The sequence below is a fragment of the Heterodontus francisci genome, chromosome 2 (assembly GCF_036365525.1).
Source record: "Heterodontus francisci isolate sHetFra1 chromosome 2, sHetFra1.hap1, whole genome shotgun sequence".
NCBI classification, from domain to species: Eukaryota; Metazoa; Chordata; class Chondrichthyes; order Heterodontiformes; family Heterodontidae; genus Heterodontus; species Heterodontus francisci.
This window is the reverse complement of record NC_090372.1, coordinates 182,382,297-182,406,198: the sequence shown is the minus strand read 5'-3', so window position 1 is coordinate 182,406,198 and position 23,902 is coordinate 182,382,297.

Sequence of the window (23,902 nt, the reverse complement as noted above, 5' to 3'; positions counted from 1 at the left end):
TGGCATCGCGCATGTCCTGGGGTACTGCTCCCTCGTCCCAGCACAGGCATAGCAGTTCATGTAGTGCTGAGAGTATAGCAGGCTTGGCACTCTTGATTATTAAGCCGATAGTATAATTTGAAAACTTCTCACAAGCCTACGTAACTGCGAGAGCTTCTTCCTCTATGACGACATACCTCGTCTCAGTCTCAGACAATGCTCGTGATGCATAATAAACTGGTCTTCGACATCCATCTGGTTGTTCTTGGAAAAGGACTGCCCCTAACCCTATCGATGAGGGGCTGAATTTTATAGAGCCCTCGATGGCAGGAACAGTGGCAGGCGGTGGTGGGGGGGGGCATGAAGATCACTGCGGATGTGGCCCGCCACAGGGCCTGGCCCGATCTCACTGGAGATGGAGGGGACTCGTGGAGGCACGCCCCCTCCCCCCCCCCCACGCCGCTCAGCGACGGGACTACGATTTCCATATGTAAATACATTTACCAACCTGAATTAATGAAGGTCCCATTGCCTCCTGATTTGCCGCACCAATCTTCACCCTGACGATTCACACTGCTATGCCTTCGAATCCCCGACCGGGGAAATGAGGCACGACACCTGTGGGGAGCGGGGAGGAGGTAATTTTCTCAGTGTGGGAGGGGGGGCACGGGGTCAGACTTACCTGATTAGCTGAGGGGGTGATGGAAGGAAGTAAAGGACAAAGGTTCTGAACTTAGGCAGTGGGGGGGTAAAGGCCAGCACTGACCGCAGTGATGCCAGACGCCGTTGCCAGGGACAGCTCGCCTGCCCCCTCCATATCATCGGGGGTGGGGACGGCCGCCCCAGCCATGCTAATGAGCCTCCGTGTTTGGAATCGCAGCAGCTCTGCGACGTGTGCCCCATGTGTGCGGGCTGCCATTTTTTTCACCCACCGCCTATTTTGGCGGCAGGCCTATAGAATGCAGCCCGAGGTGTCTGCTGTAGTTGTGGTTGGTAGTGAGGGGTTATTTTAGATTTAGATTTAGATTTTAGATTTAGAGATACAGCACTGAAACAGGGCCTTCGGCCCACCGAGTCTGTGCCGACCATTAACCACCCATTTATACTAATCCTACACTAATCCCATATTTCTACCACATACTCACCTGTCCCTATATTCCCCTACCACCTACCTATACCAGTGGCAATTTATAATGGCCAACTCACCTATCAACCTGCAAGTCTTTTGGCTGTGGGAGGAAACCGGAGCACCCGGCAAAAACCCACACAGACACAGGGAGAACTTGCAAATTCCACACAGGCAATGCACTAAGATATCTGGTGAAATCAGCATCTCCTTGATCCTTTGAAATGCATGCTGCTGATATGCATCCTAACATCATGCTTGAGCTTTCCTTAATAATTGTCATAAGGGTTCAGTAACTTGCACTAGATTGAGTCAAAATTTTGCCAACTGATTAACCATTCCAAGGAATCATTGAAGATCTTGGACAGAAGTAGGAAGTGGGAATTCACTAATGGTTCTCAACTGTTGAGGATCTGCCATTATACCGTTGCTACTGACAATGTGTTCTAAAAAACAAATAGATGTTTTTGAAAATTCACACTTTTCACTAAGTGTGATGCCTTTTTGTAGATGATTCAAAACCACTCTAACCCTCAGGTCATGTTCTTCAATGGAATCACCATGGGCTAAGATGTCATCCATATGGCATATTACTCCTATAAGGCCCTGTAGAATGTTTGACATAGTTCTTTGGAACATTTCCGGTTCTGATGTTTTATGGAATGGTGAACGATTAAAACAAAATCTTCCAGATGGAGTAATGAAGGTTATCAATAATCTTGACGACTTATCCAATGGAACTTGCCAAAAGCCACTATTCACATCAAACTTTCTGAACATGGTATTTTTGGATAACTTTTAATAGTAGTCTTTTTGGAAGTGATTCCTGGATTCTTGTTGCTTAACTTCTTCCACTTTTCTTATAAGATGAAGGTCAATACAAGCTCTTCAACTTGAGAGAGAATTCCTGATTCCTTAGAACATGCAGTGTTTCCAATATCTGCTTTCCCCTGTACTGGAGCATTGCCTGTAGCTTTCCCTTCACTTTTATTTCAGTCTCTCCTGGGCCATGTAACTGAACTTGTGTTGGTTGCTGGCAATGCATTGATAATCACGGCTCTTTTTCTGATAAGACCATTACACTTGCTCCAGTGTCCAGTTTAAAATTACTGTTATGTCCATATCTGCAGACCAAAATGCCTGATTAGGATTATTGATCTTACCAAGGAAGTTTTCTGATTTTTCCTCTGATGGAGATTGTTCAATTTCATGAAGAACTCTATGCTTGAAGATTTTTTCTTTCGAACTTGTGGGAGTAGAGATTTTACTTTGGCACATTTTCCCAAAATGCCCTATTTTCTTATAGTGGAAACATTCTGTTTTGTTTGCAGGACACTGTTTGCACCTGTGGGTTTTTTTGGCGCCATGGCACTGGCAAGGTTTAATGGCATCTTGCTCTTCCCCCGTCCCCCCACCCCAGTGTACCTTCTTTTCTGCTGCTTCTTTTACAGCCCTGTGATTAAGGAACCGTACAGTGGCAGGAGGTTTCCTGAACCAAGGTCTTTCTTTACCTCTCAGAATTGCTCTATTCTTCTTCTGGATTTCTGCTTGTTTCACCAGCTGAATTGCTTTGTCTAGGGTAAGGTCTTCCTTCGACTGCAATAAATCTGATAGGGATTCATCAGCAATACCTATTATAATGCAGTCTCTTATTAATTCTGCTTTTAGGTCTCCATATTCACATCCTTCAGCTAATCTGTAAAGGTCATTAATAAAAGCATTTACTGTTTCACCTGGTTTCTGAACCCTCCTGTTAAATTTTGCCCTTTCCAGAATCTTATTGCTCCCCAAGTTGGACTAGCTATCAAAGGCTTTTAAAACTTCATCAAATTTATCTGATGTCTCATTAATGCCTTGTCTTGCAATAAATTTGTCTGCTATTGCTCCAATGGAATACAGCATTGTGTTCACTTGCTCTGCTTCTGGCTGTCTAGTTTGGAAGCAATTCTATATCTCAAAAATCTTTTTCACCAGAGTGACAAATTTTGAGTTTGATTTGGTCCTTCCGTATGTCCATACTTCGCTGGTATTGTGAATTTAAGATCCATGGCTTTCTATACAGTTTACTTTTTAAAATAATCCCTCCAGTATTGGACGTTTCCTACACTTTTTGCCTCGTGCTGACTCCCTCTATGGTCACTGTTGCCCACTGTGAAATCTCACCACTAGACTTTGGAACATAAAAACATACGAATTAGGAGCAGGAGTAGGCCTCTTTGTTTTTTTTTCTTCTTTCACTCCGGTTGCCATGTGTAATAGCGCCAACCTTGGATTCGGACTCACTAAGGACTTTGGTTTTTCTTGTGCTACCTGCCTAGTACCGTTAGGAACAAAATTTTTTACCCTCGTTATGGGTTGCTCACCAGATCCCCAATCGTTGCTTGGTTTTCCGAATCGAAGCCTGCGATTGCTGGACGGGAATTTTTTTCACAGACCACCCACTTCTGTTGTGCAGCCTAAATGCCTCTACAAGCCGATTCCCTGACTCTCCTTCATCCATGGAGCAACTCTGGAGCTTTTTCACAGCGTCTTCGAGTTCTGCAGTTTTGGAGCTTTTTTCAGGTCAGCCTTCTTCAAAGTATTGCTTCAAATTCTTCTGGGTGTTGTATGGTAAGAGCCGGCATTGTTCACCATATTGTGTGTTTGGTTTGTCTGCTGCCACCTGAATATACTTAATTAGTCGAGCTTAGAGAGATTACTGAGTGTTTGTACTTTGAACATTAACTCTCTATTACATTCTAACTATGTACAGCCTGACACCAGTCTGTATGACTTCTCTAAAGCCACGCTGCATCTCCCTCCAGTCTCTCTCACATCATGGTGGGCAGTATTCCTTACACTGTCTCAATCATTAACCTTTCAGACGCTTATACTACATAAACCAGCACCAGCCTGAGGAATGGGAGCAGAGAGAGGAGGATGGAGAGAGATGGAGAGAGAGGAAGGAAGATAGATGGAAACAAAGGGGGGAGAGATAGAGAGAGATGGAGAGGGGGAGAGAGTTGGAGGGGGGCAGTGAGAGGAGGGGAGATAGATGGAGACAGAAAGGGGAGAGTTGGAGAGAGATGGAGGGGGAGAGAGCTGGAGACAGAAACGGAAAAGAGATGGAGAGAGAGGGGGAGAGATGGAGAGAGAGAAATGGGGAGACAGAGAGACGGGAAAGAGAGAGAGAGACGGGAAAGAGAGAGAGAAAGACAGGAAAGAGAGAGAGAGATGGGGAGAGGGAGAGAGACAGGAAAGAGAGAGAGAGACGGGGAGAGGGAGAGAGATGGGAAAGAGAGAGATGAAGGGGGAGAGAGAGAGGCAGGAAAGAGAAAGAGAGGCAGGAGTGAGAGAGAGAGGCAGGAGAAAGAGACAGGGGAGAGACTGACACAGAGAGGGGAGAGAGATAGACACAGAGAGGGGAGAGAAAGAGATTAAGATCACTCCTGACAGATGGACGTCTATTCGAAATAATCCGCATCACTACATAATGTGTGCGGGCAGAGATTAACTACTTTTACAAGCAAAAACAATGCCAGGTATCTCACTAAATCAGTGTTCAACATAGTGACGAGCAAGTGAGTTAATAAATTGTTCTTATTTAAAACTTGTTCACAAAAATGCACATATTTTGTTGTTTTAATTAATAGATACATTTTTAATGCCTTTATCTTTCCAAAATTTGCTCACCGGCCCCGTTATGTAGGACAAAAATTGTAATGTGGCCCCTCACACGAAAAGGTTGGACACCCATGCTCAAGAGAAATGGGTGCTAATCCTTTGCATCTGTTTTATATCGGAATAGATCTCCCCTGCATTGCTTTTTGGGTCAGTTGCTCCTGACTGCATTTGGAAAAGGTTCATCAAAGTAACTTATCTGCAAATGAATGCCCAGGGAACTGTGCCCAGGAAGAGTTTAAACTAACTTGGCAGGGGAATGGGAATTAGAGAGGTAAAACAAGGTGTACAAAGAATTTGGAGGGACAAATAGCACTACAGTAAGAAATAGTAATGTATTAGGTGAGGTAAAAGGGTATGCAATAAGGTCTAAATTAGGTTTAACAGCGTATGTGAATGCACAGAGTGTGATAAATAAGGTTGGTGAGCTGTAGACGCAGGTAGCCACATGGGAATATGATGTTGTGATGATATCGGAGACCTGGCTCAAAAAGGGCAGAACTGGGTATTAAATATTCCTGGATATAAGGCGTTAAAAAATGATAAGGAAGTAAACAAAGGAGGGGTGGCAGTCTTGATATAGGAAAATATTACAGTACTGGAGAGAGAGGATGTCCTAGAAGGATCAAGGACAGAATATATTTGGTTGGAGCTAAAAAAAAAAAGGAATAGAGGTACCATTACACCACCGGGTATATTTTATAGGCAAGCAACTAGTGGCAAAGATATAGGGGAATAAATTTGCACAGAAATTACAGAGAGGTGCGGAAAGTATATTGTAGTTATAGTGAGGGATTTTAATTATCTTACTATAGACTGGGGTAGTAATAGTGTAAAGGGCAGAGAAGGGGAAAAGTTTCTGAAGTGTGTCCAGGAGGATTTTCTACATCAGTATGTTTCTGTCTCAATGAGGAAGGAGACATTGCTGGATCTGGTTCTAGGGAATGAGGTGGGTCAAGTGGATTAGGTGTTATTAGGGGAACATATAGGGGACAGTGCTCATTGTATCATAAGGTTTAGGTTAACTACGGAAAAGGGCAAGGAGCAATCCAGAGTAAAAATAATTAATTGGAGGAGGACCATTTTCAATGGGGTGAGAACGGATATGGCCCAGGGTAAATTAGAATCAAAGATTGGCAGGCAAAACTGTAACAGAACAATGGGCTACATTTAAAGAGGAGATAGTTGGGATACAGTTGAGGTACATTCCCACAAGAGGAAAAGGTAGCACAAACAAAGCCAGAGCTTCTTGGAAGAAGAAATAGATAGAGAGTAAGATAAAGCAGAAAAAGGGTGTGTAAGACAGATGTCAGGTTGATAATACATCTGAGAACCAGGCTGAATATAGAAAGTTCAGAGGGGAAATGAAAAAAGAGATAAGAAGGGCAAAGAGAGAATACAAGAAGAGACTGGCAGCTAACATAAAAGGGCATCTAAAAGTCTTCTAAAGGCATATAAATAGTAAAAAGGGTGGTAAAAGGAGGAGGAGGTCAATTAGGGACCAAAAAGGAGATTTACGGATGAAGGCAGAAGGCATGGCTAAGGTACTAAATGAGTACTTTGCAACTGTCTTTACCAAGGAAGAAGATGCTGCTGAAGTCATAGTGAAAGAGGAGGTAGTTGAGACACTGGATGGGTTAAAAATGAATAAAGACGAGGTATTAGATAAGCTGGTTGTACTTAAAGTTGATAAATCACCAGGACCGGATGAGATGCATCTGAGAATGCTGAGGGAAGTAAGGGTGAAAAATGCGAAGGCCAATCTTCCTTAGATACAGGAGTGGTGCCAGAGGATTGGAGATTTGCAAATGTTACATTATTGTTCAAAAAAGGGTGTAAGGATATCCCCAGCAACTATAGGCCAGTCAGTTTAACCTCAGTGGTGGGAAAACTTTTAGAAACAATACTAGGACAAAATTAACAGACACTTGGACAAATGTGGCTTAATTAAGGAAAGCCTGTATGAATTTGTTAAGAGCAAATCATGTTTGACTAACTTGATTGAGCTTTTTGAGGAGCTAACAGTGAGAGTTGATAAGAGTAATGTGGTGTACATGGACTTCCAAATGGCGTTCGATAAAGTGCCACATAACAGGCTTGTCAGCAATGTTAAAGCCCATGAAATAAAAGGAACAGTGGCTGCATGGATACAAAGTTGGCTAAGTGACAGGAAACAGACAGTAGTGGTGAACTGTTGTTTTTGGACTGGAGGAAAGTATATAGTAGGGTTTCCCAGGGGTCAATAGTAGGACCACTACTTTTCTTGATCTATATTAGTGAATTAGACTTGGGTGTGCAGCACACAATTTTAAAATTTCAGATGACAAAAAACTTGGAAATATTGTGAGCTGTGAGGAGGATAGTGATAGACTTCAAGAGGACACATGATATGTGAAATTTAATGCAGAGGAGTGTATAGAGATGCATTTTGGTAGGAGGAATGAGGAAAGGCAATATAAAATAAAGGTTACAATTCTAAAGAGGATGCAGGAGCAGAGGGACCTGGGAGAATGTGCAAAAATCATTGAAGGTGGTAGGGCAGGTTCAGAAAATGGTAAATAAAGCATACGGGATCCTGGGCTTTATAAATACAGGCATAGAATACAAAAGCAAGGAAGATATGGTGAACCTTTATAAAACATTAGTTTGGCCTCAACTGGAGTATTGTGTCCAATTCTGGGCATGCACTTCAGGAAGAATGTGAAGGCATTCAAAAGAGCACAGAAAAGGTTTACAAGAATGGTTCCAGGGATGTGGAATTTCAGTTACATGGATAGATTGGAGAAGCTGGGGCTGTTCTCCTCAGAGAAGAGAAAGTTGAGAGGAGACTTGATCAAGGTGTTCAAAATCATGAGGGGTCTGGTCAGAGTAGATAGGGAGAAACTGTTCTCATTGGCAGAGGGGTCGAAACCAGAGAACACCGATTTAAGGTGAATGGCAAAAAAAACAAAGGTGACATGAGGGAAAACATTTTTACACAGCAAGTGGTTAGGATCTGGAATGCACTGCCTGAGAGTGTGGTGGAGGCAGATTCAATTGTGGCTTTCAAAAGGGAATTAGATAATTATCTGAATAGAAATGAATTGCAGGGCTATGGGAACAAGGCAGGGCAGTCGGCCTCAAGAGTTACTCTTGCAGAGAGTTCTTACAGACATGACATGCCAAATGACCTCCTTTTGTGCTGCAACTGTTCTCTGATTGTGTTCTGTGATTCTGTGTACTCACACATCCTGCTTTCGTGCCTAGTACAGTTCAGGGCCAAACTGCTCTCAAAAAATCCTGGTGCTGCAGCTTCCAGCGCTTCCATTTATTTGTTATATGTTTTAAAGGGACAGGCCACTCTTGTCAAGAAAGGTCTTTATTTTTGGCCTAAGTTTTCAGCTTAGGAAATGGTTTAAGAATACTGTAACTCTTTAACTCACTGATGGAAGCTGTGATGGGTTCAGTAGATCTCTCCCAATTTCACCTACCCACCAGACACCCCACTGCCCCCCTGTTTGCAAGATAGCTTTATTAGGAGGTAGACAAGAAGCCCATCTTGACAGCTGATGAAGATACTTTCCTGCCCACTCCAGAGTCACTGCTTCAATAACAAAAAGCAGGAATCTCCTACCATCTTTCCATACATTAGTTCCAACCTAAAATTCCCACAAATAGAATCTTCTCACTCAAATTCCCTATACCCAACTCTTCACTCTGTACAACCATATCCCCTATTCACCTACAGTTTAAAAAAAAGACACAAGTAGAACAGAGATTGGATTGCAATAGTGATTTATTTAAATGGTGGGTGCCACCATCTACTCTTTATCTCCCTGGGTCTCTCTATCTTTCTACCTTTCTCTTCTCCTTTAGCATGATCCTTAAAACCTACCTCTTTGACTAAACGTTTGGTCACCTGTCCTATTATCTCCTAAGAACATAACATAAGAAGATAAGAAATAGGAGCAGGATTAGACCCTATGGCCCCTCGAGTCTGCACTGCCATTCAACAATAAATACCTGCCATTCCAGGGAAATTAATAATGAATCAAAGATCAGAACTTACTAAAGTTAACATAAGCAAGAAATCAGTATTAGAAAAATATTGGTACTAAGGACTGACAAATCCCCAGGACCTGATGGTTTCCACCCTAGAGTTTTGAAGGAAGTAAGTGTGTAAATTACATATGTTTTAGCCAGAATCTTCCAAAACGCTGTCAATTCAGGAATTGCCCCTTCAGTGTGCAAATTTGTAAATGTTTATTTAAGAAAGGTGAGAGAGAGAAAGCAGGAAGTTATAGACCTGTTAGTCTAACATCTGTTGTGGGGCTGTTATTGGAATCTACCAAGGACAGACAGACTGAACACTTAGAGAAATTTAAGCTGATTAGAGAGAGCTAACATGGATTTGTAAAGGGTAGGTCATGTCTAACAAACCTTATTTAATTTTTCGAGGAAGTAACTAAAATACTAGACAGGATCTGGCTTATATCAGTGACCTGGAGGTAAAGAGTGCAGACCTGATGGAATTAGAGCAGCAGAGCAGCCGGAGAGGATAAAAAAGCAAGGCCCTGGGAGTTAGCCTCAAACAGAGAGCACAGAGTTAATGAGAAGGAGTTCAGGAGCAGAGCATCCAGAGCATGAGCATCCGAGAGCAAAGTGAAAAAAAAAAGTGACATCAGCACAAGGAAAAGTGCTGATTGGTGAGCAGCTGATGAATTAAAAGAAAAACTCTTTAGTAAGTCTATAGTTTACTTCTGTTAAGTTTAATTAGTCTAATAAATAGAGGCATGGCAGGGCACCTCAGTCCCATGGAATGCACATCTTGTGCCCTATGGGGATTCTAGGAAGCTTCTCATGTCCTGGACAACGATGTGCAGGAAGTGTCATCAGAACTCAAGCTCCGGGTGTTGGAGCTTGAGAGGCAGCTGACACCACTGCAGTGCATCCACAAGGCTGAGAGCTACATGGATAGCACTTTTCTGGATGTGATAATACCACAGCATGAGGGTATGCAGGCAGAGAGGGAATGGGTAACCACCAGGCAGTCAAGCAGGACCAGTCAGGTAGTTCAGGGGTCCCCTGAGTGCATCTCACTCTCCAATTGGTATTCAGTTCTGAATACAAGTGAAGGCAATGGGTCCTCTGTGCCAGGGTCAAGGATGTCACAGAGCAGCAACACAACATTCTGAGGGAGGAGGGTGAACAGCCAGTGGCCGTGGTTCATATTGGTACCAATGACATAGGTAGGAGAAGGGATGAGATCCCGCAGGCAGATTTTAGGGAGCTAGGAAAGAAATTTAAAAATAGAACATCAAAAGTAGTAATCTCTGCATTACTCCCAATGCCACACACTAGTGAATACAGAAATAGGAGGATACAGCAGCTGAATGCATGGCTGAAGAGAAGGTACAAGAGGAGGGTTTTAGATTCCTGGGCCATTGGGATTGGTTTTTGGGGAGGTGGAAGAAATTCTAAGAGACAGTAAAAATCATTAATTAGAGAGGCACAGATTAATTAAGGACAGGCAGCATGGATTTGTAAAGGGAAAGTCATGTCTGACTAACTTGATTGAATTTTTTGGTGAGGTAACAAAAAGGGTCAATGAGAGCAGCGTGTTTGATGTAGTCTACATGGATTTTAGCAAGGCTTTTGCCAAGGTCCCACATGGCAGACTGGTCAGAAAATTAAAAGCTCATGGCATCCAAGGGAAAGTGGCAAGTTGGATCCACCAACGGATGAGTTAAGGGCAAGCATTGACACATGGAATTGTGATATAGTAGCCATCACGGAGACATGGTTGAGGGACGGGCAGGATTGGCAGCTCAATATCCCAGGATATAGAATCTTCAGGTGAGACAGAGGAGGGGGTAAAAGAGGAGGGAGTGGCGCAGTGGTTAGCACCGCAGCCTCACAGCTCCAGCGACCCGGGTTCAGTTCTGGGTACTGCCTGTGCGGAGTTTGCAAGTTCTCCCTGTGACCGCGTGTTTCCGCCGGGTGCTCCGGTTTCCTCCCACAGCCAAAGACTTGCAGGTTGATAGGTAAATTGGCCATTGTAAATTGCCCCTAGTGTAGGAGAAAGGTGTGGATGTGGTAGGGAGTATGGGATTAATGTAGGATTAGTATAAATGGGTGGTTGTTGGTCGGCACAGACTCGGTGGGCCGAAGGGCCTGTTTCAGTGCTGTATCTCTAAATAAATAAATATTAGTTAAGGAGTCAGTTACTGCAGTAAGGAGAGATGATATCTTGGAGGGGACACCAAATGAAGCTTTATGGATAGAGTTTAGGAATAAAAAAGGGACAGCCACATTGCTAGGTGTTTATTATAGACCCCCAGATAGTCAGCGGGAAATTGAGGAGCAAATATGTGCGCAATTCGCAGAGGTGTGTAAAAATAATAATAGGGTAATTATATTAGGTGATTTCAACTTTCTCAACATTAATTGGGATAGTCATCGTGTTAAGGGCTTAGATGGAGTGGAGTTCTTAAAATGTATACATGAGAACTTTTTAGCTCAATATGTAGAGGATCCAACAAGGGAGGGTGCAGTGCTGGACCTAATTCTGGGGAATGAAGCCGGACAGGTGGTTGATGTGTTGGTGGGAGAGCATTTTGGTGATAGCGACCACAACATGGTACAATTTAAGCTTGTTATGGAGAAAGAAATAGACAAGTTGCAAAAAAAGGTTTTGGATTGGGGGAGAGCGAATTTTAGTAAAATAAGGCAGGATCTGGCCAAGGTAGACTGGAAAGAGTTACTTGTCGGGAAATCTACAGAAGAGCAGTGGGGGGCATTCAAAAAGTAAATGGGGAGGGGAGAGGCCCAACATGTTCCCTCGAGGGTAATAGGTAGGAGCAACAAGCCCAGAGAACCATGGATGATCAGAAACATTCAGGGTATGATGAGAAGGAAAAGAGAGGCTTTTAGCAAATACAAGGAGAGCAAATCAATGGAAACATTAGTGGAGTACAGAAAGGGTAGGATGGAGCTTAAGAAAGCAATTAGGAGAGCAAAGAGGGGACATGAGAAAACTCTGGCTGGTAAAAGTAGGGAAAATCCCAAGATATTCTATAAGTATATCAATGGGAAGAGGATAACCAGGGAAAGAGCAGGACCCATTAGGGACCAAGGGGGAAATCTATGGGTGGAGCCAGAGGACATTGGTATGGTGTTGAACGAATGCTTCACATCTGTCTTCACCCAAGAGAATGAGGATGTAGATATGGAACTCAGAGAGAAAGAGACTGTGAGGTTCTTAAGCAAATTGTCACAGGCAGTGACAAGGTATTGGAGGTTTTGGCAGGCTTAAAAGTGGACAAATCTCCAGGTCCGGATGATTTGTGTTCCAGGATGCTGTGGGAGGTGAGGGTGGAGATTGCAGGGGCTCTGACCCAAATTTTTTATTCCTCTCTGGCCATGGGGGAGGTGCCAGAGGACTGGAGAACAGCTAATGTGGTCCCACTATTTAAGAAAGATTGTAGAGATAAGCCAGGGAACTACAGGCCAGTGAGTCTCACATCAGTGATAGGGAAACTATTGGAGAAAATTCTGAAGGAGAGAATCTATCTCCACTTGGAGAGGCAAAATTTGATTAGGAATAGTCAGCATGGCTTTGTCAGAGGGAGGTCATGCCTAACAAATTTGATTGAATTTTTTGAGCATGTGACCAGGTGTATAGATGAGGGTCGTGCAGTTGATGTAGTTTATATGGATTTCAGCAAAGCCTTTGACAAGGTCCCACATGGGAGACTTATCAAGAAAGCAAATGCACATGGGACACAGGGTAACTTGATAAGGTGGATTAAAATTGGCTTCGCTCTAGGAGACAGAGAATGATGACAGACGGCTGTTTTAATGACTGGAAGCCAGTGTACAGTGGCGTACCACAGGGATCTGTGCTGGGTCCCCTATTGTTTGTCATTTATATAAACAACATAGATGACTATGTGGGGGGTAGGATCAGTAAGTTCGCAGATGACACAAAGATTGGTCAAGTGGTTAACAGTGAGGTTGAGTGTCTTCAGTTACAGGAAGATATAGACAGGATGGTCAAATGGGCATAAAAGTGGCAGATGGAGTTTAACCCTGAAAAGTGTGAGGTGATACACTTTGGAAGGAGTAATGTGACATGGAAGTATTCAATGAATGGCCTGACACTGGGAAGTTCCGAGGAACAAAGGGACCTCGGCGTGTTTGTCCATAGATCTCTGAAGGCAGAAGGGCAGGTTAATAGGGTGGTGAAAAAGGCAGATGGGACACTTGCCTTTATCAATCGAGGCATTGATTACAAAAGCAGGGAGGTCATGTTGGAGTTGTATAGAACTTCGGTAAGGTCACAGCTGGAGTACTGTGTGCAATTCTGGTCGCCACATTATAGGAAGGATGTGATTGCATTGGAGGGGGTGCAGAGGCGATTCACCAGGATGTTGCCTGGGATGGAACATTTAAGCTATGAAGAGAGGTTGGATAGGCTTGGGTTGTTTTCACTGGAGCAGAGAAGACTGAGGGGTGACCTGATCGAGGTGTACAAGATTATGAGGGGCATGGACAGGGTGGATAGGGAGAAGCTGTTCCCCTTAGTTGAAGGGTCAGTTACGAGGGGACACAAGTTTAAGGTGAGGGGCAGGAGGTTTAAGGGGGATTTGAGGAAGAACTTTTTTACTCAGAGGGTGGTGACGGTCTGGAATGCACTGCCTGGGAGGGTGGTAGAGGCGGGTTGCCTCACATCCTTTAAAAAGTACCTGGATGAGCACTTAGCACGTCATAACATTCAAGGCTATGGGCCAAGTGCTGGCAAATGGGATTAGGTAGACAGGTCAGGTGTCTTTAATGCATCAGTGCAGACTCAATGAACCGAAGGGCCTCTTCTGCACTGTATTATTCTGTGATTCTGTGAAATTGGCTCAGTGGCAAAAAGTAAAAGGTTATGGTCGACGAGTGTTTTTGTGACCTCAAGACCAGTGGAGTTCCATAGGGCTCAGTACTGGGTCCTTGCTGCTTTTGGTATATATCAATGATTTTGACTTAAATGTAGGGGGTACGATTAAGAAGTTTGCAGATGATACAAAAATTGGCAATATGTTTGATAGTGAGGAAGAAAGCTGTAAACTGCAGAAAGCCATCAATGGACTGGTCAGGTAGGCAGAAAAGTGACAAATGGAATTCAATCTGGAGAAGTGTGAGGTAATACGTTTAAGGAGGACAAACAAGGCAGGGGAAACACAATAATTGGGAGGAATCTGAGAAGTGTAGAGGAGCAGAGGGACCTTGGAACATATGCCTACAAATCCCTAAAGGTAGCAGGACAGGTAGATAAGGAATAAAAGGAATACAGAATACTTTCCTTTGTTGGCCGTGCCTAAAGTATATGAGCAGGAAGGTTATGCCAGAACTGTATAAATCATTGGTTAGACCACAGCTGGAACTAGCATGTGTATTCTGCAGCAGCTTCTAGAGTACAGAATGCACAATAAAATTGCAATTTCAAAACACTATCTCAAAGCACTGCAACACCACAGGGATGTTGCCAGGAATGGAGAATTCTAGCTCTGAGGAAAGATTGGATAGGCTAGGGTTGTTTTCTTTGGAGCAGAGGAGGCTGAGGGGAGATTTATTTGAAGTGTATAAAATTGAGAGTGGCCCAGATAGATTGGAAGGAAGGACCTATTTGCACTAGCAAAGAAGTCAATAACCAGGGGGCATAGATTTAAAGAAATTGGTGGAAGGATTGGAGGGGAGTTGAGGAGTAACTTTTTTTTCATCAAGACCGTGGTGGGAGATTGGAACTTACTGCCTAAAAGGGTGGTAGAGACAGAAACCCTGATTACATTTATAAAAACACTTGGATATGTACTTGAGGTGCTGTAACCTACAGGGCAAGAGTTGAAAAATGGAATTCCTTTTTAGCCAGTAGGGACCTGATGGGCCTTCTGTGCCGGAAATCTTTCTATGTTTCTAAATTTCTATACAGGGTTGCAAAAAGCATTCAATAAGAGACTGATAACTAAAATTAAAGGCAAATTATTAATCTAGTTGGAAGACTGGTTAGGCGGTAGAAGACAAATAGCAGGGATAATGGTTATGCACTCAAATTGAAAGGAAGTGACTAGTGGAGTCCAAAAAGGATCTGTGCTGGGCCTCAGATAGCTATTATATTGATTGACATCTAAATAGCCATATATCCATGTTTGCCAATGACATAAAGATTGGTAGTATAGCAATAAGTGTAGACGGGAGCATAAAATTGATCCATTAAGTGATTGGGAAAAGCTGTGGCAGATGGATTTCAACCCAGATAAGTGTGAGGTCATTCATTTTGGACCACAAAACAACAACAACCACTTGTATTCATATTGCAGCTTTAATTTTATAAAATGCTCCAAGATGCTTCACAGGAGCATTATCAAATAGCATTTGACAACGAGCCACATAAGGAGACATTAGGGCAGATGACCAAAAATTGATCAAAGAGGCAGATTTTAAGGAGTGACTTAAAGGAGGAGAGAAAGGTAGAGAGTTGGAGAGGTTTAGAGAGAGAATCCAGAGTTCAGGTCCTAGGCAGCTGAAGGCACAGCCACCAATGGTGAAGCAATTAAAATTGGGAATGTGCAACAGGCTAGAATTACGAGTGCAGATATTTTCGACAGTTGTAGGGCAGGAGGAGATTACACAGATAGGGAGAGCCGAGGCCACGAAGGGATTTAAAAACAAGGATGAGAATTTTAAAATTGAGACTTTGCTTGACCGGGAGCCAATGTAGGTCAGTGAGCACAGCAGTGATAGGTGAACAGGGCTTGGTATGAGTTAGGATACAGGCAGAAGAATTTAGGATGAGCTTTAAGTTTCTGGAGGGTGGAAAATGGGAGGCTAGCCAGGGGTGCTTTGATAGACCCAAGTGTTATATAAATGGTGAAAAGCGAGGAGTAGTGGAGGTCTATTTCTGCCTCATCGCCCCAAAAGCGAGTTCCCTCCTGTTGCCTACACCAGGCTGCTGCTGACCACTCCTTCACCTTTCACTGTATGCAAATGGAAGAAGGGGGCAGGGCCTGTGTCGCCAGAGGATTTACCTCCCATCTTCCCCATTTACTGCTGCTTCCTGAGGTTGCCGGGTGGAAGCTGACAGCAGGCCCTTGGTAGCAGCTATAAAAGAATTGAGATCCTCTAGTGAGGGAGAGGACCTTGTACAGGACTGCTCTCCATCCAGTATGGGCTGAGCATTTAACTGTCAGGGCACATTCCTGTATCAATCAACCCAGTATCAGTTAACCCTTACAGTGTAAGGTGTACTTTACAGGTGCACTCAAGTGTGCTTTGAACCTCTGTTTTCCCTTAGTTAAAGTGTATGAAATGTGCCTTCTAGTTGGAAGTGACCCAATCCACCCTTCTGCTGCATCCTCATAAACATAATAAGTTGATTCCAGCTCCTTACAGGCACAATACAATGCTAATCTAAAGCATGATTGCTATAATTAGTAAACAACTCCATTATCATTGTATCAAATAACTAATAGGATGGTACAAAGGTGAAAACAAACTAAATGGAGTTTGGTCTTTCCTCATCTAGCAATTCCTATGATCCTATAAGCCTTTCTACTCAGCACCACCTCCATCCAAGAGGGATCAGGTGCTGGGCTGCACCATCATGGTTTGTAGACTCATGCCTGCACTTGGCATTCTTTCCTCTTCATTCATCCTGTTGGTTCTAGGTTATCTTCAGCCTTGGCAAAGATTGCTATTGGGTTGGGATGCCTCTTGATCATTTCCAAAGATTTTTCAGCACTTTGTTACCATGTTCTCCCCCTTTCACTGCCTGTGGAATTTTGATCCCTAATCTTTTTATTCCTGTATGAACTATGCATGATTGTAAGTGGAAAAGTGGACCATTTAAGCACTTGCATATATCTCAAAATTTTACACTAAAAATGCCTCTCTTGGATAAACAAGAAAAGTAACAAAAAATGTTAAAAAGACTTCTCTCTTTAGGCATTTTCAGGCCTAGGCTTCACTTCCCACTAATTTGATCTGGTGAGAAGATCACATCAATTTACCTGCTCAGGCTCATTATTAAAATAGCAATCGGACCTCCATGATACCATTGGAGCCTGATTGACATGTTTAAAGAAAGATCACACCTTGCATTGATATAGTGAAATTAACATAGAAAAACAATCCAAGATGTTTCGCAGAAGCATAATCAGACAAATTGAATTTGAGACAAAGAAGAAGAAATTAGAAGAAGTGACTAAAAGCTTGGTCAAAGAGGTAGATTTTAAGAAGGGTTTTAAAGGAGGAGAGGTGGAAAGGCAGGAAGGTTTAGGGAGAAAATTCCAGAGCTTATGACCTAGACAGCTGAAGACATGACCATCAGTTCTGGGACAAATGGAGCGGGGATGGGTAAGAGGCCAGAGTTGGAGGAACACAGAATTTTCAGGTGGCTGTAGGGCTGGATGAGGTTGCAGAGATAAGGAGGGGCAAAGGCAAGAAGGGATTTGAACACAAGGGTGAGAATTTTAAATTGGAAGTATTGGTGGACCGGAAGATGATATAGATCAGAAGGCTGAGGAGTGATGGATGAACATAACTTGGTGCTGGTTAGAATACACACAGCACAGTTTTGGTTGATCTCTGTTCATGGAGGGTAGAGGATGGGAGTTGGTCAGGAATAATCGAGTCTGGAATAATCAAGACTGGAGGTGCCAAAGGCATGAATGACGGTTTCATCAGCAAGTAGGCTGGCAATGTTACAGAGGTGGAAGAAGGCAGTCTTTGTAAGTGGAGGGGATATGTGGTCAAAAGTTCAGTCGGGTTCATCTGGAGAGGGGAATGGTATCAGAGGTGAAGGTACGAAGGTTATGCTGGCAGGGGGCGGTGATGGGGGGGGTGCGCTGCTGAAGATGATTGCTTTGGTTTTTCAACAGCTTAACAGGAGAAAATTTTGGCTCATCCACTATTGGATTTTTGACAAGCAGGCTGCCAATGTAGAGGCAGTGGAAGTGTCGAGAGCGATAGTGAAGTGGTAGAGATCAATGTCATGTACTTGTGTAACCTGATGCCATGTCTTCAGATGAAGTTGGCAAGGATTAGTATGCAGATAATGAAGATGAGGGGCCAATAATAGATCCTTGGAGGACTCCACAGCTAATAGTGCGGGAATGACAAGAGAAGCCATTGCTGAAGAATATATTTATGAACAATTATATTTAAAATAAAGACCACTCATTTATGTGTTTCACAGAATAATGGACATATTTATGAAATTCAATCCCCACAGCATCTGTAAATGTCCAAAGTAAGGTTCTTGGTCAATTTCCCTCCTTAAGCCAATTGTGGTGCTTCTACCACCAGCCTGGCTGAGATTAACTAACACAGCACAGACCAAGGACTAAACTGGGAACTGTCCTTGTTTATATGACTGCTACTCACAGCTCCAACAACCTGAGCCATTGGAAAAATATGACATACTGGGGTAGACATGGCCCATTTTCAGGCATATGACTGACAATGCATAACCAACAGGGCCTGAACCATGAGGCACAAAGCTCACCAGAAATTGGACTTCTTACCTTATTCTAATAATTTGGGCTAGTTGCTGATGCCTCCTGAGGCAGTTTGGTCATTTCTATCCATCCAATTCATGCTGCCTGCCTCATTGGTAGCAGCATTTGGGTAATCCCGGTGGTGGGAGGAGTTGGGGAACAGGAGACCAGGAGGGGGCTGCCAGCAGCCAACAGGAGCCTTGTACCAGACCAATTTCAAAAAGCAGTCCTAAGACAAGAGTTAAACCCCTGATTAACATATGAAAAGGGAATCTTTTATGTCCAACTGAAAGAGCAGATGGGGGCCTCTTTTTAAGTGTAGTCACTATTGTTATGTAGGGAAAACAGGGAAGCCAATTTGCACGCAGCAAGATCCCACAAAAGAATGAATTAACCGGATATTCTGCTTTTGGTGGAGGGAAAAATGTTGACCAGCACATCAGGCAAACTTCCAGCTGAACTTCAAATAGTACCAAAGGAGTGTTTACGTTCATGTGAACAGGCATGCAGAGCTTTAGTTTTAAGGTCTCATCCCTAACAATGCAATACTCCCCCCTTCTTTTGGGCCTCCTTATCTCGAGAGACAATGGATACGTGCCTGGAGGTGGTCAGTGGTTTGTGAAGCAGCGCCTGGAGTGGCTATAAAGGCCAATTCTGGAGTGACAGGCTCTTCCACAGGTGCTGCAGAGAAATTTGTTTGTTGGGGCTGTTGCACAGTTGGCTCTCCCCTTGCGCCTCTGTCTTTTTTCCTGCCAACTACTAAGTCTCTTCGACTCGCCACAATTTAGCCCTGTCTTTATGGCTGCCCGCCAGCTCTGGCGAATGCTGGCAACTGACTCCCACGACTTGTGATCAATGTCACACGATTTCATGTCGCGTTTGCAGACGTCTTTATAACGGAGACATGGACGGCCGGTGGGTCTGATACCAGTGGCGAGCTCGCTGTACAATGTGTCTTTGGGGATCCTGCCATCTTCCATGCGGCTCACATGGCCAAGCCATCTCAAGCGCCGCTGACTCAGTAGTGTGTATAAGCTGGGGGTGTTGGCCGCTTCAAGGACTTCTGTGTTGGAGATATAGTCCTGCCACCTGATGCCAAGTATTCTCCGAAGGCAGCGAAGATGGAATGAATTGAGACGTCGCTCTTGGCTGGCATACGTTGTCCAGGCCTCGCTGCCGTAGAGCAAGGTACTGAGGACACAGGCCTGATACACTCGGACTTTTGTGTTCCGTGTCAGTGCGCCATTTTCCCACACTCTCTTGGCCAGTCTGGACATAGCAGTGGAAGCCTTACCCATGCGCTTGTTGATTTCTGCATCTAGAGACAGGTTACTGGTGATAGTTGAGCCTAGGTAGGTGAACTCTTGAACCACTTCCAGAGCGTGGTCGCCAATATTGATGGATGGAGCATTTCTGACATCCTGCCCCATGATGTTCGTTTTCTTGAGGCTGATGGTTAGGCCAAATTCATTGCAGGCAGACGCAAACCTGTCGATGAGACTCTGCAGGCATTCTTCAGTGTGAGATGTTAAAGCAGCATCGTCAGCAAAGAGGAGTTCTCTGATGAGGACTTTCCGTACTTTGGACTTCGCTCTTAGACGGGCAAGGTTGAACAACCTGCCCCCTGATCTTGTGTGGAGGAAAATTCCTTCTTCAGAGGATTTGAACGCATGTGAAAGCAGCAGGGAGAAGAAAATCCCAAAAAGTGTGGGTGCGAGAACACAGCCCTGTTTCACACCACTCACTTACTGCACTGAAAAGGACATGAAAAGATCAATTGATTCATCAAACCTTGAGGGGCTGAATGACATACCTGTTCCTAAGTCTGTCCCTCCCCTACATCCTGCAACCTAAATGTACCACTAACACACCTCCCTCGTGCAATTTTCTGCAAGAGACAAAACAAATGGAGAAAAGCCTTAGGGCAAGTTAGAAAATAATTCTGGGAAATTCCTTTCCAATCCTCAAAGATAGTCAATTAACTCAAGGATACTGTGATGACTGGTATCATTAGATCCAGTTAACCCACATTTTCTAATACCCCACTGTCCTCCGTTAAGTGAAGGGAACAAAAGTATCAAGGTTTTGTACAAGGTAAGAATTGTATTTCTAGTTTTATATTTAATTGTGCTAGCTACATAATCTATTCACTTCCACAACAGCATGTATATTAATACTAAAATGAAGCTTCCACCCCGAAGGCCAGCCGGATGGTTCTGTACAGCTGACAATATGGATCTCCACCTTCTTTCCCAGAGCCTAGTTCCACGTCAGCACCATACAAACATATGAATTAGGAGCAGAAGTAGGCCATTTGGCCCCTCGAGCCTGCTCCGCCATTTGAAAAGATTATGTGTCTAGAATTCCACACTTCTCATCTACCTCCAATAACCTACATGTAGATTGGTCGAACCAGCTCAGTCAGGGTAGCCTCGAGGAGGAGTTCGTTGAGTGTATCCGTGATAGTTTTCTTGAACAGTATGTAATGGAACCGACGAGGGAGCAAGCCATCCTAGATCTAGTCCTGTGTAATGAGACAGGAATAATTAATGACCTCATAGTTAGGGTTCCTCTTGGAAGGAGTGATCACAGTATGGTTGAATTTAGAATACAGATGGAGAGTGTGAAGATAAAATCCAATACCAGGGTCCTGCGCTTGAACAAAGGGGACGACAATAGAATGAGGGAGGACTTGGCTAAAGTAGACTGGAAACAAAGATTTTATGGTGGGACAGTTGACGAGCAGTGGAGGACTTTCAAAGCAATTTTTCAAAGTGCTCAGCAAAAGTATATTCCAGTGAAAAGGAAGGACCGGAAGAAAAGGGGTAATCTGCCATGGGTGTCTAAGAAAATAAGGGAGGCTATCAAATTGAAAGAGAAGGCATACAAAGTGGCCAAAAACAGCATGAAACTAGAAGATTGGGAAAACTTTAAAGGTCAACAGAAAGCCACAAAAAGAGCTATAAAGAAAAGTAAGATAGAACATGAGAAAAAACTAGCACAGAATATAAAGACAGATAGCAAAAGTTTCTATAAATATATAAAACGAAAAAGAGTGGCTAAAATAAACGTTGGTCCTTTAGAGGATGAGAAGGGGAATTTAGTTATGGGATATGATGAAATGCCGAGGCATTGAACAGGTATTTTGTATCGGTCTTCACAGTGGAGGACACTAATAACATGCCAGTAATTGACAAAGAGACGAACATAGGTGAGGACCTGGAAACAATCATTATTACGGAAGAGGTAGTGTTGGGCAAGCTAATGGAGCTAAGGATTGATAAGTCTCCTGGCCCTGATGGAATGCATCCCAGGGTACTAAAAGAGATGGCAGGAGAAATAGCAGGTGCACTGGCGGTAATTTTCCAAAATTCGCTGGACTCTGGGGTAGTCCCAGCTGATTGGAAAACAGCAGATGTGACGCCACTGTTTAAAAAGGGAGGTAGACAAAAGATGGGGAATTATAGACCGGTTAGCTTAACCTCTGTAGTGGGGAAGATGCTTGAGTCTATTATCAAGGAAGAAATAGCAGGGCATCTCGATAGAAATTGTCCCGTTGGGCAGACACAGCATGGGTTCATGAAGGGCAGGTCATGCTTGACAAATCTTTTGGAATTCTATGATGACATTACGAGCAAGGTGGACAATGGGGACCCAGTGGATGTGGTGTACCTAGAGTTCCAGAAGGCCTTTGACAAGGTGCTGCACAAGAGGCTGCTGCATAAGGTAAGGATGCATGGCGTTAGGGGTAAAGTATTAGCATAGATAGAGGATTGGTTGACTAACAGGAAGCAGAGAGTGGGGATAAATGAGTGCTATTCTGGCTGGCAATCAGTCACTAGTGGTGTGCCTCAGGGATCGGTGTTGGGACCACAATTATTTACAATTTATATAGATGATTTGGAGTTGGGAACCACGTGTAGGGTGTCAAAGTTTGCAGATGACACTAAGATGAGTGGCAGAGCAAAGTGTGCAGATGACTGTGAAACTTTGCAGAGGAACATAGATACATTGAGTGAGTGGGCAAAGGTCTGGCAGATGGAATACAATGTTTTTAAATGTGAAGTCATTCATTTCGGTAGGAGTAACAGTAAAAAGGATTATTACTTGAATGGTAAAAAGTTGCAGCATGCTGCTATGCAGAGGGACCTGGGTGTCCTTGTGCATGAATCGCAGAAGGTTGGTCTGCAGGTACAGCAAGTAATTAGGAAGGCAAATGGAATTTTGTCCTTCATTGCTAAAGGGATTGAGTTTAAAAGCAGAGAGATTATGTTGCAGCTGTATAAGGTACTGGTGAGGCCGCACCTGGAGTACTGTGTGCAGTTTTGGTCTCCTTACTTGAGAAAGGATATACTGGCACTGGAGAGGGTGCAGAGGAGGTTCACTAGGTTGATTCCGGAGTTGAGGGGGTTGGCTTATGAGGAGAGACTGAGTAGATTGGGATTATATTCATTGGAATTCAGAAGAATGAGGGGGGATCTTATAGAAACATATAAAATCATGAAGGGAATAGATAAGATACAAGCAGAGAGGATGTTTCCACTGGCAGGTGAAGCTAGGACAAGAGGGCATAGCCTCAAGATTAGAGGGAGCAGATTTAGGACTGAATTAAGAAGGAACTTCTTCACCCAGAGGGTTGTTAATCTATGGAATTCCTTCCCCAGTGAAGTAGTTGACGCTTCTTCAGTAAACGTTTTTAAAGCTAAGCTAGATATCTTTTTGAACAATAAAGGAGTTAAGGGATACGGTGAGAGCGCAGGTAAGTGGATCTGAGTCCACGAAAAGATCAGCCATGATCTTATTGAATGGCGGAGCAGGCTCGAGGGGCTGGACGGCCTACTCCTGCTCCTAGTTCTTGTGTGTTCTTGTGTGTTCTTTGATTCCCTTATCTAACAAGAATCTATCTATCAATCAGTCACATGAAAAATTTGCTATTCCATGCCTCGGCTCACACTTGTAGAATGGCACTGGGGGCAAGGTACCAAAAGACACTCAGTGAATACTGCTTTCAAGAGGAGGCAGTTTTGGGGGGAGCAGGGGGGAATAAAAGAGGAAAATTGGAATTGTGACAAAGAAAATATTCTCAGTTGCCGCAGTGGAGATGTCAGGAAATGGATGTGGTGAGGTGTCCTCTCGAGCAAATCAACAATCACTTGAAAAATTCCTTTTGCCATTGCTTTCTGACTGATGCCCACCTTGCCCTGGCTGATATCTGGCAAGTGCCACAGGCATAGAAGATGAGCACTGATGCCTTCATTGGCACCAGCTTAGTGATGTTTGTGAAAATCGGGCTCTTCAGAGGCTTTTTAACTTGTCACACACTTCATATAGTGCTTGCTTATTAAGTCTGGGTCTCCAAAACACAATGGTTGTCAGATCAATAAAACTAATGTGATTACTGTAAATCCTGAGGGATGCTTCTCTTTGTGTAATGCTTGCATGCCTGTACCAATAGTCACTCTGAAATCAGCAACACAGAACAAAGCAATCTATGCAATGTGGCATTACTTATTAATAAAGCTGAAGCTAAACCCATTTCCCTTCTCTAAATTTTCATTCTGTGCTGCACTACCTCATTAACAAACACGCAAAACAGACTGACACAAATGGCAATAGA